Source organism: Dunckerocampus dactyliophorus, chromosome 17, assembly GCF_027744805.1.
Source record: "Dunckerocampus dactyliophorus isolate RoL2022-P2 chromosome 17, RoL_Ddac_1.1, whole genome shotgun sequence".
NCBI lineage: Eukaryota > Metazoa > Chordata > Actinopteri > Syngnathiformes > Syngnathidae > Dunckerocampus > Dunckerocampus dactyliophorus.
This window is the reverse complement of record NC_072835.1, coordinates 3,164,164-3,181,310: the sequence shown is the minus strand read 5'-3', so window position 1 is coordinate 3,181,310 and position 17,147 is coordinate 3,164,164. Positions and strand designations below refer to the sequence as shown.

Below are 17,147 nucleotides of genomic sequence, written 5' to 3'. Positions count from 1 at the left end.
CACGCGTGCACACACACGCACACACACACACACACACACACACACACACGCATGCACAAAAACAGCACTCTCATAAACTCACAACGACAAACAACAGGATCAGATTTCAGATTTCAAAGCTTTCTACTTGCTGTTTGGTTGCACAAATAAGCCACATGAAGCAACATTTTCATGCTTATTTACAATCACACACTAAAAAATGTGTGAATGATGTTATTGTATGCACAAAATAATTCATTGTGTAGTAGCATCTACTGTATGTTGGTAAACAAAGAACACTTAGGGCCGAATCAACACGTAACGCAGACCCTGGGCACGTATCGTAAACCCCAGCACCGAGACCGTAGTAGCGACTGGTTGGATTGATGAATTATTTTTGAAAATTCATCCCTCAAAGTCTGTTTCACTCAGGACAATGAAATTCGGTAGGTGTGTTTATCATGAGTACACGCACAAAAAAGTCTCAAGAACCTATGCCTTGAAACAAACAGGAAGTCAGCCATTTTGGTTTGAAGCGGCTATTTTAGGGTTCTCTACACCCCAGATTCCACATCCAGATTTCAGAAATTACATCACGTTTTTGAAAATTCAGCTCTCAAAGCCTGATTCACATAGCGCCATGAAGTTATACTGCGTAAAAAACAAAAAGTCAGCCATTTTGGTTTGAAGCGGTTATTTTAGGGTTCTCTACACCCTGGAATCCACAACAAAATTTCAAAAATGACATCGCGTTTTTGAAATTTCAGCTCAGCTCTCAAAGCCTGTCTCACTTAGCAACATGAACTTTGGTGGGCATGTCTGTCATGACTATATGCACAAAAAGGTCTCAGAAAGTTGTGCTGTGAAACAAAAAGAAAGTCAGCCATTTTGGGTTGAATCTTCTGTTTTAGTGTTGTTTTGGCCATTTTAAAGCGTTCCCATTGTGTTCTCAAAAATTCCGCCCCAACAGACTGTTTCACTTTGCAGGTGTGTCTATCACAGGGGTCTCCAACGTTTTTCCTTGTGAGAGCTACTTTTAGAAAATGAAAATGGCCACGAGCTACTCATTTTTGTAGAAATGATTTTCATACCTTATTCCAACCCAAACAAATCAAATATGCTTGTTTTACCAGAACATGAACAAAATGCTGGTGTCCACAACTCACATCTTGTATTTCAGAATGTATTTCTTTCTACTGTTCTCTCATTATTAACTGAAAACCTGAATGAAAAGCAGGCTTGCGGGCACCTCATGTGGTCGTGGGTACCTCATGTGTACCTGGTGCCTGCGGGCACCACGCGGGCACCACGTTGGTGACCCCTGGTCTATCACAATTATGCAAACAATAAAGTCTCAATAAGCCATTTCGTGAAACAGGAAGTCAGCCGTTTTGCTTTGAAGTAGCTATTTGAGGGTTTTCTACACCCCAGAATCCGCATCAACATTTCAGAAATGACATCACGTTTTTGAAAATTCAGCCCTCAAAGCCCGTTTCTCTTAGCCACATGAAATTTGGCAGGCATGTCTATCATGAATCAACGCACACAAAAAAAACGCAAAAAAGAGCTCTGCCGTGAAACAAACAGGAAATTAACCATTTTGGTGTGAAGTGGCTATTTTAGGATTCCTGCACCAAGAGATGGCTGTGACATCATATTTTCAAAAATTCACAGCCCCCAAAGCCTGTTTCACTGCAATGTGAAACTCGGTAGGTGCGTCTATCACGAGTAAATGTACAAAATAGTCTCAAGAAGCTATGGCATAAAACAAACTGGAAGTCAGTCATTTTGGTTTGAAGCGGCAGTTTTAGTTCTGTTTAGCCGTGAAACCAGCTCCACTCGCTACCAAGTTTTAGTTCTGTTTAGCCGTGAAACCAGCTCCACTCGCTACCAAGTTTTAGTTCTGTTTAGCCGTGAAACCAGCTCCACTCGCTACCAAGTTTTAGTTCTGTTTAGCCGTGAAACCAGCTCCACTCGCTACCAAGTTGGAAGCACGTTTAATGGGCAGACTTTAGAGGTTTAACCGCATCTTTTTTCAGTTCACATGTGCTCCTCTCGCCATCACTGCGAGATGTGTATGTGTGTGTGACAGATAGAGGGTGTGTGTGCCCGTTGCGGTGACAAGATCGATCACATGTTCTCCAGGTCACTGCAAAATGAAATTATTAACTTCCTCATGTCTTTGCTGCCCCCCCTTCTCACTGTCCATTCCTAGGGGGCTGATGGAGGAATATCACTTTGGAGGCTCACTCTTCAAGATTAGATTTGAGGTGTGTGTGAGAGTGTGTGTGTGGAGGCCAATAAGAGAGCAGAGGGGTCAAGTGTGCGGTTATTGCTTTTGCTCGTTTCCGTGGAGACCCAGAGGAGGCCTGCTGCCAAACCCATACTCCACAATAGACCTGTTGTGTGCGTCCGTGTGTGCATAGGAGGGTTTATGGGAAGGGGGGGGTAAACTGAAAAATGAGTGCGCTTCTATTTAAGAGTCTCTTCGTGAAACAGGCGAACACGTGAAGGGACACTTTGTCTGATAGGCAAGCAATAAAGACCATGTAAATAAAAAACAGGCAGAGGACGTGAGAGGACAAGTGCAGACAAAGACACATGAGACAGCAAGTTTAATATCCTGGATAACACATGATAGGAGACAAAGTGAAGCAATACTGTGGAAAAACAACAAAAACAAAAGTAAAGAAACAATTTCACCACCAATTGAGGATGCAGTTAAGTCAAGCCCAAGCTGCTTGAAAAAGAGAGAGCAAAGTTAGCTTGTTTGACGCGCCATTAACGTGCACACATCCTGTCAGACCATCGTCCCGTACCGTAGTTTGAGGAAACGCAGCAGTGATTGTGGAGCCACAATGGGGAACAAATATTGAGCAGAAATGGACAAAGAAAAGGGTTTTTTGATCAGTAAATTTAGCTTTAAAGCCCTGGCAGATGGTTCTCACAACAAGACCAAAGTTATTTGTGTCTACTGTCGCTGAGATTTGAGTTGTCACGGAGTACGTCGCCTGCCAGAGAGAATTGAGAAGTTACTGCCAGTATTTTTTATTGTAATTTATACAACGGTACCTTGGCGTACGAGTGTTCCAACTAACGAGTGTTTTTTAGATGCGAGCTGTCACTCGGGATGATTTTTTGCTTTGAACTGCGGGCTAAAATTTGGGTTACGAGCTGCCATTTAATGGCAGGCATAGCCGAGGACAGCTATTTGGGGGCTTGTGTCAATGTGACCATCGCTGAAGATGACAATGGATGTAAATAGCATTAGCAGCGCTAGCATTAGCAGCACGCTAGCTAGTCACCGGGAAAGATTTTCAAAACATCAGCAAAACGTACGTACATTACAGCCACCTAATTGATCTTATTTATTATGTATTGTGTAAAACTATGACAGGAACACCATCAAATTAAAAGCACAAAATGAATACAGAGCCACAGTCCACCAATACGAGCCTGGACTTTGTTTTTCAGAGAGGTGCACTGAACAAATATACACAATAGGACTCAATAAGGTCACCAAATCTTACCTTTATAAATTCCAACATAGTATCAGCATTTGGAACCAAATATGGAATGAAAGAAAAGGGGTAAAAATGCAGTATAGTAGTCGATTTGTGCAGCGTGGTACAAAGTTAGAAGGTGCGTTCAAGGACCATCAAACAAAGTGGAACAAATCGCCGCTCGCATTAACCATGCATAAACTGTGGGATTTCTAACTGTATATAATGTTTTGAATAAAATAATGGTCCGTATTTCCAAAATTGATATCACTTTACATCAAATTTGATGTAGTTGTCGTTGCGTATCGAATCGTTTACCACAAAGATATTTACATCCCTACTTATTACAGATAAAAACAAATGTCTATGTGCGATTAAGTGCAATTAATTATGAGTTAAAAAATGTGATAAATCACAATTAAATATTTTAATTGATTGACAGCCCCAGTTATTTTATTTTCAGCTTGAAATCTATATTTTAATGTTCAGTTCTGTCTGCTGCTTTTAAGTTCAAATTGATCTGAAGAATGAATTGATCATTTTGTCAAGCGATGCAAAAATAGGATACAAATAAGAGAAAAAGAGCAAAGTGACTGAAAAAAGTGAGGAAATGTGGGATTTCAGTGCAGCATACTGTATGAAAAATTACACAGCTGTGCTGCCTTCTGACACCCGTAAAAGAGTTCCTGGTTGCCATAGCAACTTGTCATTTTGTCCTGAAATATGTTAGTATGCAGGGAGAATTCTACTACTACGACTACTACTACTACTACGTCTTAGCATTGTCTCACCACTGTTTCCAGTAGGGACACACTATACTAGATTAACCTGGAGACAACAATGCAGCAAACCAAGAAAGCGCCATGCATCAGAGACGGCATACAGAGGCAGACAACGGAACAACAGAACCTCATTAATGTGGACAGAGAGGGTAACTGAAGTGGAAGACGGCAAGCCCATTAGCAGCAGAGAGGAGTTTAGGCAATTTAACAGCTGATGCAGGACTTCGGCTCCCCAGAGAGCTCAAACACTCAGTGTGTGTGTGTGTGTGTGTGTGATACTATTGATGGATGGGGCTCAATATTTTTGTTGAGGGCTAAGACAGGGAAGTATTGGATGGCTGGACGGAGGATAGGACATGCATGATGGGAAACATTGCTGAATACGAGCTACAGATTAGACTACAGAGTGTGATCTGCCAATTCATTCATTCATTCATGTAAATACGCCGCCTACTGGCTGCGAGAAGCAGAACCAATGTGGTAATAGCGGTAAGGAGAAGACTGCTCAGCCTGCATTAATTATGCCAAGTGAAAATGTGCATCAGTTTGAAAGCGCACGCAGAGGTAGATGAAGCTGCTGGATTCTGACCGCTTATGACACTTAAACTTTTTGGCGTTAATAAAGACTACATTGAGCGTCAACTGCCGTTATTTTTTTCCCCCAAAGCTAATTGGAAACTCCAGTGGTAATTTGTACGCCTGTGCACATTGATTTCACATCGCAACATAGAAAGGAACGCTACACCAGGCGTTAACTTTTCCAAACTGAAAAACAAAAACACAGCAGCAGCGGCGGCAGCTCTAACATGTAGCGTTACCGTTCAGTAGTGGCCTGAGGCATTGCGAGTGCGGTGCTGACACGCTGCAAGCGAGTGTGTGGTGAAGCTAGTCGCTAGCCGTTGTGGTGTGGCAAGATGTCACATCGCCAGTAATGTAGTTCTTCAGAGTAACAATGTCAATAACAGCAATAATAGCAATGTCACTGTAGCTTGGTTAATATGCAGGTCACATTATGTAAATGGAGCGTTGTTGGCACTTTTTGGAGGTTTTTTCAGAAGGCAGAATATTACGTGCATTCTTAGCTGCCCTTTTTAAAATCTGTTTTTCTATGTTTAGAAGGCACAGAAAAGAGAAAGAGGTGTGTGTTCATGTCTCACATAAGGATTGTGGATGACGGGCAAAGTTCCCCAAAAAGTGCACTTTTTCTTTAAGATCCGAGCATTCAGCCTTATTTTGAGATGTTAACATTATTTACAAAAAAAGTGGGACAACACCAAAAGGGGGAAAGGGGCATTTTTGTTTTGTTTTTCAGCTGGCGGGGCTTGCCTCTGACCCTGTTGTCATGGTAATGCCCCAAAGCGGTGGTATTGGCCCGGGGGGGGGGGGCATTGGGAGTGGATGGGCGACCCCCCCCCATGCACAAAGCACATGACACACATAGAGGTCAGGTTGTGAAGTCTCATGATCAGTCATGGTATCTTTTTCACCTCTTCCAGCCCATTTCCCCCCTTCTTTCTGGAGGAGATACTGAGCAGGATTGCGGCATTAGGATGCTCCATTGCTGTCCTATCTCTTATTATGTGACGGGGGTCTTACACGCATATACGCTCCCAGTATCACTGCTCTCCAGACTCTTATAATCCCTTCATGCCCTCCAGCCTGACTTGCACTGATACCTTCTGACTGGTTCACACGGGTATAATGGTTTTAAAGTTACTTTTTCATAGACACATGACCTTAGAACGTAAGTGAAAGTCAGCCTTGGTGAAGGGTTTACAAAGAAGCAATAAAACAAAAAGTGTAATCAGCTTGAGAGAGCAAGACTACTGTATGCTACTACTAATAATAACAGTGACCTTCTATTAAGGCAAATCAGCAGGTGGATGTGGACAAATGTCGTATATTTCTGCACAACCCGAAGCGTCAATAATGTCTGGAAACAGACCTCCTGGAGTGATTGACAGCTGGTGGACGGGATGTGACATAGCGCTACACTCCCACTGAGACAGCAGGAGGCGCATTATCGATGCGCGCTGCTTTACGTTCTACTGTTTCTCTGATGACGGACAGCACGTACAGCCTCTTATAGCTGTTGGGTAATCCCAACGTTGTCAAAACAACAAGTTCATCATCATTTGCACGAGTGTGTGCTCTGTGAGGTCAAACCAAGATCTGCAGCGCCGGGAGACAACTTTGACTAATGCCTCTTTAAAGCTCCCCCCCCAGGTTAAAGAAAGCAGTAGTACAAATTCATTTGTGCAGTAGGGGGGGTGTCGTATATCATCATTACAGCGTGTTTGAAATATTCAACAAGGCCACCGAGCGGAGGTCCCTGGCATCAGCAGTGAAAATGAACATGCAGCAAAGCCGTGCTTTACTCAAGACGCCCGATGTCGTCGATAAATGGTGATGCATTCTCGAGATTGACATTACAATCGCCATGTTGTACTATAGACTGGATACTATAGACGGCCTAAGTTGCAGGGAGTGCATACAGGCACATGGAAGACATACACGCGACTGAAACACAAGATCAATTGTCTGGAGGAGTCACTACTGAGTCACAGGCTGGGTTGTCTTGAGGAAAATGTAGGGCGAGAAATACTTCATTATTGAAATTAGCAAAATTTATATGGGGCAATAACTAAAAAACAATCTTCACTCGCTAAATGCACTGCAAAAAAGATTGGTGAGGATCATTCATAATGCCGCGTATAGAGAACATACAAACCCTTTAGTTATAAAATCACAGATATCAAAATTTGCTGATTTAGTACATTTTCAAACCGCTAAGAACAGTGCTGAACACCCACAGCATTTCAGTATGCGGAATTAAATTAAGGAACGGATTGAGCAAGGAACTCAAACAATGCAACAAGATGAGTGACGTCAAAAAACAATACAAGCAGTCGATGTTTGCTAAATACAAGGCAGAAGAGTCTTGAACTTGCTTTATTATGTTTGTCTCTATTTACTATTATTGTTTATTATTATACTGATTATCATATTCATCGTTTTGTTATGCTTGTCCTTATTTATTATTATACTGACTATTACATTAATTGTGAAAAATCTTAATAATCACATCATCATATTGTTACATTACCTTATCATTATTGTATGTATTAAAAATCACATACATGCATGGCTCAGATCAAGGGTACCCTTTGCTGTCTTCAACTTCACTTGAGTAGTATTTGAAGTTGTTCTTCTAACAGTGTGTACTTGTACTATCCCTATCACTCTGACGTTTACAGAGTGAGGAAGCTTACCAAACCATGAATTAAGCCTGTTCATGTTTTTATTTTGCGCTAGCACGGCTATGTTGTAAAAAAGTGTCTATATTTGGACATTGAAATGTTACACGTAAAGCATGTCTACTTTTGTTGTGAAATTAACAATATTTTCTCTGATAATTTTGTCATGATTTCTTCTTAGAATTAAAGAATGATGTCTGAAATTGGTTTCTAATGTGTTTTATTCAAATATTCTCGGTGTAAAAAAAAAAAAACTGTTGTGTAATCATTAGTGAAAAGTACATCACCTTCGTGTCCGCATGCCGATGAAAATTTTTAAGAACATAATTCCATGGAAAAACAAACCCCATGATGATTACAATGGTATATATTCGTGGAATAATTACTCAACTCTGCAACTAAAGTGATTTTTTGTGTATAAAAGAGTAAAATAAGATCATTTGAACAAAAGTCTAACACCGAGTGGACACCAAGTTATGTACTTTACATTTAAGAAAGAGTGAACTTCGGAGGGTTGCTATGGGAAATGGAAGATGTCTCCAGCTCTGGTATGTTGGGTGTGTGTTTTGCAATGTTTGAAGTTTGTGTTGATAACATTACCAAGGTCTATCCACGAGTTTAAAATTTTAAATGTAACACTTGGGTATCCTTGATCTGAGCCATGCACATATGGAATATAGGAAGTAAATAATATGTACTGCACAAAATGTGTAACGGATGGGGGGTAGGATTAAATAAGCTTTGCTTCTTCCTACTCCTTTTGGAATTGTGAATTGAATCATGTGATGTATTCCATTGTAACCTGCATGCATGTTCAAATAAAATGAAAGCAAACCAAACCAAACTGATCGAGCTATAGACAAAGACATACGAGGAAATGGAGATCGTAGACATGGCTGAGTTGTAAGGAGTAGTGGAAAATAGACATTTGGGGATATTGCATAGTAACATCAATAGCAAGGGAGTGCATACGTGCACGTGGAGGCTATACTGTACACACTACTGATAGGCATTGTGAGTAGTCTTGAGGAACTTTGAATGGCTATCTGTATATATGACAGACAGACATGCAGGGAGAGCATACATTGACAAGGTGCCCACAAACACTACTGAGCTTACTTGCCAGTACTTCTAAGGAAAAATGGCAGCTAGAAAAATAGGGATATGGTATCGCGGCAGCAAAAGCTAGGGCGTGCATACAGGTATGTGGAGGACATACACACCAATGAGTCACATTGTGAGTTGTCTTGAGGGAATTTTTAAAGCTAGATAGAGCTGTAGGCACATGACTGAATCACATTCGGATCGAGGATAAAAAAACACATCTCTGAATGGACTTTCTGTAACACTGTACTATGCTACAGTCATACTTGAATAGCTCTTCCTTTGCGATTCATTTACCTACCTGGCAACCAAATGACCAAACTGTTAATGCGAGCGAGATGGGAGTATGTGTGCGCTGGTGGCGCATCATGTGGAAAGATATACAGTACCATGAAAGCTGCCCAAAGGCCTGCGTGCCCTCTGCTTGTGTGTGTGTGTTTGTGCTTTTATGTGTGAATCCCTGAGGCTGACCTTGCTGTGAATTAGATCCATGTTACACACTGTTAGCGCCGCAGTGTAATTAGAGGGAAAGACAATAAAATGTGTGCATCTGCTTCTTGTGCACCTGCGGAAGGTAAAAGGGTGTAGAATGTGAAGTGCGGACTGTCACCGTGCACACGGAAGCACCATGCAAATGGCGATTAGAGATAACACACATTTAATTAGATGTTTCTGTGGGAGAATCAGATAGCTTGCTTGAACCTAATTCCATTCAAATTAGCATGATATGTTGAGTAATGACGGCGTTGTTTAATACAGAAGAGAGAGAGACTAAAAAGTGCAGGTATTCACCTGATTGCACTGCTGCTAAAAGGACCTGTAACATTTAAAAAAGGCCTGCTTTGATGAGTTTGATGTGGAAGAACCCCATCAAACAGCGATTATGAGCCAGCAGGTGAGCGCTGACCTTACAAAAGGCAACAGAGTCCCACAGACACACTCCAAAATATTCTAGTATTCCCCAAGCTCTGTATATTTAGATAGATGGACAGGTACTTTATTTCGCCATTATAGTGTCCCAATACTTTTGGTCACAATGCGAACAGTCAAATGGGCAATGCCACGCCTTTAGTTGCTATGGTTACACTATACTCCCAACACCCCAGCTGGTGTTCTCTTCTAAGGAAGTAGTGCATGTGTGTGTGTGTGTGTGTGTGTGTGTGTGTGTGTGTGGAAAGAGAGGTTAATGTGCCCCATGTGTGCGCTGTTCTGTCATGTGCAATGGTGTGTACTGGCGAGGAAAACACGCCAGGTGGGGACAGTCTCGTCACGGTATCCCCTTTGCGTGTGCCATTGCGTGTTCCTCGAGTTCTGGCATGGGTCGATCGGTGCTTTTGCAATTTTGGATAGTGTCAAGGAAAAATCTGCTGCTCGCTCCAAAGCAGACAAGAGACGAGAGACAAGTTCTTGGAGAAGTACAATTGAATAAAACTTGCATCGAATCAATACAACCTGAGAAGACGGCTTCAAGAGACAATGTCTGACTATTCATGCAAAAATGTTAGTTACAGTGTATGCGATGGCAGGGGTGGGGCACAGAGACAATGAAGGGCAGACTCGCATTCCTAGACACCCAAGGCTATTATTTGAATCAGGTGAAAAGCATGTGGAGGATTTGTTTTGGCGACAAGAGGCCTTTACTCTCGAGCAGGCAAAGGTAACACCAAAACGCAGTGCATGCTTTGACAAACTTTCAGCCTTTTGTGTGCAGCGGTTGAGGAGAAGAGTTAGCTTATCTAGTTAGTATCTCACAAAAGTATCTCACATTTCTGCAAATATTTGAGCCCATCTTTTCACGGGACAACACTAAAGAAACGACACTTTGATACAATATAAAGTAGTCTGTGTAGAGCTTGGATAATGGTGTGAATTTGACAACCATTAATGTCTAAACCGCTGAGAAGAAGTGACTACACTCTTATGTTAAAGCGTACTAATTGGGCCCAATTAGCCATTTGTCCTCTCCGGGGTCATGTGATGCATTGGTGTTACAAGGTCTCAGTTGTGAATGGGGAGCAGGTGTGTACAATTTGATGTTATCGTTCTCACACTCTCCTATTCTGGAAGTTCAACATGGCACATCGTGGAAAAGAACTCTCTGAGGATGTGAAAAATAGAATGGTTGCGCTACATCAAGGGTGTCCACAGTGCGGCCCAGGGGCCAGCCCACAGCTGTTTTTTTACTGGCTAGTCTAAAAGTATCATTGAAGGACAAAAACGCTGGAGTACAAGAATAACATTTGCTATTTTAAAGTAAGACATTTTTTAAAACAAAACAACAAAATACAGTTACATTTTTGGAAAATTCGGTTACAGAAAAATGTTACAAGAATGAAGCCAAAATATTGTGGGAATAAAGTCATAATTAAGAGAAGAATATTTACCAGAAGAGACTGGAAAAAATGTGGAAAATTAAAAAAAACACGACAGCAGAATTAAAAACAGCTATAATTTTATGAGAATAAAGCCAACATATTAAGAGAAAAAGTCGTATTCTAATGAGGAACAAGGTGCAATTTTACAAGAATAAAATCCTAATATTATAAAGAAAAAATAAATGAAAGATAATTAAAAAAAAAATATTATATTAACAAACATGACAAAATGAAGTTGTCATTTTTAGAAAATCAGTTTAGGGAAAAACGTATAATATTATGGGAATAAAATCAAAATATTATGAGAATATAGTCAAAATATTCCAAAGAGAAATTTATCAAGATTATTGAAGAAGAAATTTGAAATTAGAAAATAAAAAATAAATGGCACAAATGGGAAAAAAAGAGTAAAGAGTGAAGTTGATACTAATAGTCGGCTTTTTCACCTGTATGACAAAGATCAAATGCATTTTTTCTTGGAAGATATATATCTTCTTAGCATGGGGTGTCGCAAAAGTAAATAAGTAAATAAATAATGAAGTACTAAATGAATAAGCAAATAAATTAATCACATGACAACCCAAAATTAACTTGATCATTTTGTCTGCCTCCATATATCGCCTCTCTTGCCTCCAAACAGGCAGGAAGAGGGTTCACTCCAGTGCATTGGTTCAGCACCTAAATGCTTCATAGAACAATGGCGTCCCATAGAACAACAGCAAACAGAGCGAGACCTCTTGTTAGTCATACAGTCGCTCTGTCTCTGTGACATTTGGTTGGCAAAGTAAATATAAACAGAATAGCGCAAAATGGTGCGCGTTCACAGAAAGTCATCACAAAAGAAATGCTGCTGAAAAGCCATCATTTCAAGAAATGCTGCAAACATTTAAAAGATTGTGAGAAAATGCATGTTACAAACGGCAATACTACAACTTTACAGCGTGAAATATTGACATGTATTTACTGTATGTATATACAGTCAAACCTGTCTATAGCGGCCACTAAAGTGAAACGGCAAAAGTGGCCGCTATAGGCAGGTGGCCTTTATAGACAGGTTGGTGGCCATTTTGAATTTGTGCACGCATATATTAACATGTCTGTGATTAGAAGCTTGTTGTGTTTGCAGGTACATATAATTATACTGTTACATGTTGACCAGTAGAGGGCACTGTGGGACTGCTGATAAAAGTTTTAAAGAACTACTACGTTAATAAACCGCTGTTAATAAAGCCATTTAAGTGTATTGGCGACGTGAGTCTCTCCTTCCCCACAACAAGGGGCATTACAGTATTGACCAGTGCACATTGTCTCACACCAGGAAATAAACGGTGTCACTGTCTGCAACAAGCTCCAAAGAAGACGGCTTTTTTATGTTGAACTGACAAGTTTGTGTGGATCTTGTGAATGATTGTGACTGAGCTAGGACTCAGTAATTAAAGTCTACACACGACGGCGTCATTGTTTAAAAAACAAAACTTTTTCGTGCATGAAGCTTCTGCTTGAGTCGGCATTTTGGCCGCTATATGCGGTCAGATATTGACCAAGGGAGACAAAATGGGTGGCCGCTGGCCGTATTAGACAGGTGACTTCTATACACAGGGTCCATAACACGTAAATCTTCTGCGGGGGATTTTTCAGTGGCCGCTATAGGCACAGGTGGCCATTCTATAAAGGTGGCTGTTAAGACAGGTTTGACTATATATATATATATATATATATAAATTCATGGGACAAGAAACATTTCAAAACACACCTGTATTGTTTGTTAAATAAAAAACTTTGTCCAGCCATATTTTTTCATTGTAATTTCCTTAATATTAATGTTGAAACCTCATCTTGTCTCCTTCTCGTGGACCCAAGCTCATCTCCTCTTGTGAGACGGGTGTCTCATGACACCCCTAATGTCTGCATGTGCTGCTTTAAAAAATATCAATGTGGCAAGGTTGCATCCCTTCATTTTTCACTATGTGGCCCCTGCTGGAAAACCCTTTCCCAACTAAGAACAGGCCTCGCCGTGCTCCACCAAACAAGTTCAGTGCACATGGCTCAGCGTCATATCCAGAGGTCGTGTTTGGAAAATAGACATACAGTATGAGTGCTGCCAGCAATGCTGTAAATGCATCCAAGCTATACACTGACTACTTTACATTGCACCAGAGTCTTGTTTCTTAAGTGTTGGCAATGTGAGGGGGGTGCTGTGAGATCCTGCAGTGTACATTCAGTCACGGCTCCTGTATGGTATGCTAGTTTAGTTGCGACATTTGTCTTAGGGGACCGTACAACACGGCGTTCATCCTTCTCTATTAATCAACACGTGGAATAGATTTTGCAGCAATTAGTTTGTCAGGATGTCGACAAGGCGTGACTAACGCAGATGAAGCGAGGCTGCCTGCTTTTACCGTCCGATGGCTGCAATTACACCCTCATTTCTGCGCTGTACACACGTGGCTGATACATCAGCGCTTGTACATTTCACCAAGGCTTTCTATGAATGTATCGTCTTGTCAACGCTGTCTGCTTTGTCACTCCACAAGGTAGAGCTGAACCAGGGAGATAAATACACATGAGGAAGTCGGTTGTCCTGCTTTATCTTCTTTACCCGGCCTCAGCGATTGATCACACCTTCTTCCAGGATTCCTTCCTCACCTTCTATCGAGACACCCCTCCACTCCAGAAAGTCTTCATCTTTCATATCAGTCTTTCCTTCTGTCTTTCTACTGACAGATCATCTCACTCTTCAGCCTCCATCTTGCTCTAACCAGCCATCTTTCCATCTATCATATCCTTGCACCCTTGCGGTGTGTGTGTGTGTGTGTGTGTGTGTGTGTGTGTTGATGTCAGGCAACAGCAGAGGCATCATCTGGTTCCATCAGCACGACATAGAAGAGACGCATTAATGGGGGAGACTGAAATAACATGCCGGATTTCCACATGTAGGAACCCAGGACGCTTGTTTACTTACTGTACCTGCAGAGAGTACCAGGTGTCAATTAGAGGTAAGGCGTTTACTAGGAGACATGCCTTTATTCGTACTAATGCATTTTTATAATACGATTAAACAATACTAAATGTTTAATCATTCTCATACAAAATGAAGCTTCAACATGAATTTGTGCTTTACAGACGCCACGTCTGCAGTCCAGGCAGTGTGTTGTGTTTACAGCAGGCTGTTTTTTACGGATAGATAGATACTTTATTCATCTCCAAGAGAAAATGATTTCATTAAAATTAAAATGATTTGTATCATTGGCCCACGACTCATTCTAAAAATATGATATAATAAGAAACAGCAAAAACTGAAAAGTCAGCAAACTCTGTCATTTGACAAGAATAACGTCAAAATATTAACAAAGAAAGTTGTAATCGAACGAGAAAAAGTTGTAATTTTACGAGAATATTGGTGGAATATTATGATGAAAAATAGCATCATTTTAGTCCCGAAAAAATTTTAATTAAAAAAAAGACGTTTTTTCTTAAATTGCAATATTTTCAGTAACAAACAAAAAACAAATAAAATTGTTCCGAGAATAAAATCTCAATATTATGGGAATACAGTCATAACTACGACAAATGTTACAAAAACAAAGTTGAAATAAAAAAAAAACCTGCCAAAATGGAAAAAAATAATCTCTAATTTTAGTGGTTAATTATTATTATTCAGTTTTAATTAATATTAAGAGAAAAAAGTGGTATTCTGATGAGGAAAAAAGCAATTTTTCCAGAATACATTTGTATTATGAAGAAAAATGGTCATTTTTGTAACAGAGTATTCGAGAAAAAAAATAGGCTATTTTGAATAAGTCGTAATATGATGAGAAACAAACAAAACAAAACCAAATGAAGTTGTCATTTTTGAAAATTATGGAATATTATGGAATAAAGTCATAATATCACGAGAAGAAAATTTACAAAGGTTATTTATGAAGAAAGTTTAAATATTTGGAAATTTAAAAAAACAACACCAAAAATGGGCAAAAAAGAGCAAAATTGCAGATTTAATGCTATCCATAATTTAAATATATATTAACATATTTTTGTAAGAAAACTCTGCACTCTGGAAGCGTAATGAACATGACTGAAGTAACATTAGAAAATCCAAGAATAAAAGCTCCAATGAAAGCATATGTAGCACACATAGTAAACGATTCATTGATTGACTGTTTTTTAATTGAGGTAAAATGGAGTGCACTACATGGTTGCAACCAGCAGAGGCACTGTTGATTCAGTTGTGCTGAAAGACGTCAGCTACAGTATGCACTTTGGCATGGAAAGCAGGAGCTCGGATGATCCCATTCGCTTAAAAACCTTTGGAAAAAAGCAATTCATCATTCGTTTTCCTCGTTTTTTTGCTCTGCTAACCCACAACACAATTTACGCAATTTTACTTTTAGGTTCCCATGACAACCAGCAGTCGGACCAGCGGGGGCAACATTTCAAAGATTTAGGCAGCATGATAAATAGGTTCATTACCGTACAATGAATATTAATAGACAAAGTCCACAATGTCATAACAAACAACCCCTGCCATGTCTCGCCTGGACACCATTGTTCTTATTCTGTGACACACACACACACACACATACACACACACATGCACCTGGGGCCCATCACTGTCACCCTCCTCTCTCTGAGATGAGCCATTAATGGCTAATTTGCAGGCTTTTGGAGGTAAAAGGTCAGCGTGTGGGTGGATGGGATGACTTCAAGATTCATCAATACTAGCCTATATCACTAAAAACATCACACACACACACGCGCACACACACACACACACACACACACACACACACACACACACACACACACACACACATATATTCCTCATTTGCTATTTGGAGGCAAGGTACTATGATTACCATCCTTACAAGTACCGTCCATCTTGACCGTGACAAGTGTGATGAAAAAATCACCACAATGCATTTGTTCTTCTTCAAAACGTAGCTACACAGAAGGCAATGATAGAAAGCAGCAAAGACAGAATAAACCATTCTAATCCTCACACACAACAAATGTCATTGAAGCCAAGGCCTCAGCTGCAGTTTTTTTCCCCTAGCCACGGATGCAAACATATGGTGACACAGCATCTGATTCATTCATCAATGGCTGACAGAAGAGACGTAATCAGCTTGGATCTGAGCCAGCATGTAAAGACAACCGTGGATATCGTCTAAAAAAGTAAAACATCCTAAACGAGGACTCTTGCTTGTTAAACGATGTTTTTGTGTTTTTCATGTCAATCAAACGTTTTAGAACAGATTTGTTTTTAACAAAACTCCGGATGTCTTTTATCAATAAGGTTTTGTATCCTAAGGTTATGTAAGCGAACCCGAATAAGAAATTAAATAGAGAAACTTGCTTGTTAAGACTATTTTGGGGTGTTTAATCTATAATTCTAAAGATGTTAGACTTCCTCTTCTTAACAAGATGAGCGACATTAGCATATGTTAGCTTAACTTAAGGCAAATGTAGGCAGAGCAAACATCTAAAACATGTACAAATTTATAACATAGCATTATAACAGTTGAAACTCCATTTATTGGGTACATTTTTGAATATTTACAATATTATTTACTGTGGATATCTATCTGCAGCAAGGTGATTAGCCTAGCTAGACTAGAAGCTAATTAGAAGCGGGGCAAAAATGAGTTCCTGAATAATAAAAATTGTAAACACCAAAACTTAAAGAACGTTAAATCATGTTTTTGTGTGTTTAATCTATAATTGAAACTTTTAGACTTCTTTTTAACAAGACGAAAGACATTAGCAGATTTTAGTTTAGCTTGAGACAGTAAGTATGCAGGGGAAACATGTAAAAAATATCCTAACATTGCATTTACATTTCTAAAATGGAATTTATTTGGTATATTTTTGAATATTCATATTTACTGTGGATTATACATTTACAGTATCTGCTTATGATAGATCAGCAAGATGATCAGCCTAGCTAGACTAGAAGCTAAATAGAAACGAGGCTAAAAAGATTTCCTGAATAATACATATTTTAAACACAGAAACCTATTTACTTGTGTGTTTAATCTATAACTGAAAATAAATAAAAACGAAATAGATAATTTTGCCGGACTCGATAAACTGACATGTGCATTCATGTTTGTTTTACTCCTCTCTCTTTACCAAACAGGCTGGTGA

At 39.8% G+C, this 17,147-nt stretch overlaps 1 protein-coding gene across 6 annotated transcripts in view; it reads right to left on the bottom strand.

Moving 5' to 3' along the window:
* Window positions 1–17,147, bottom strand: part of sh2d3ca (SH2 domain containing 3Ca) — a 57,368-nt gene that overhangs the window by 15,197 nt on the left and 25,024 nt on the right. The gene's annotated exons all lie outside the window — the stretch shown is intronic.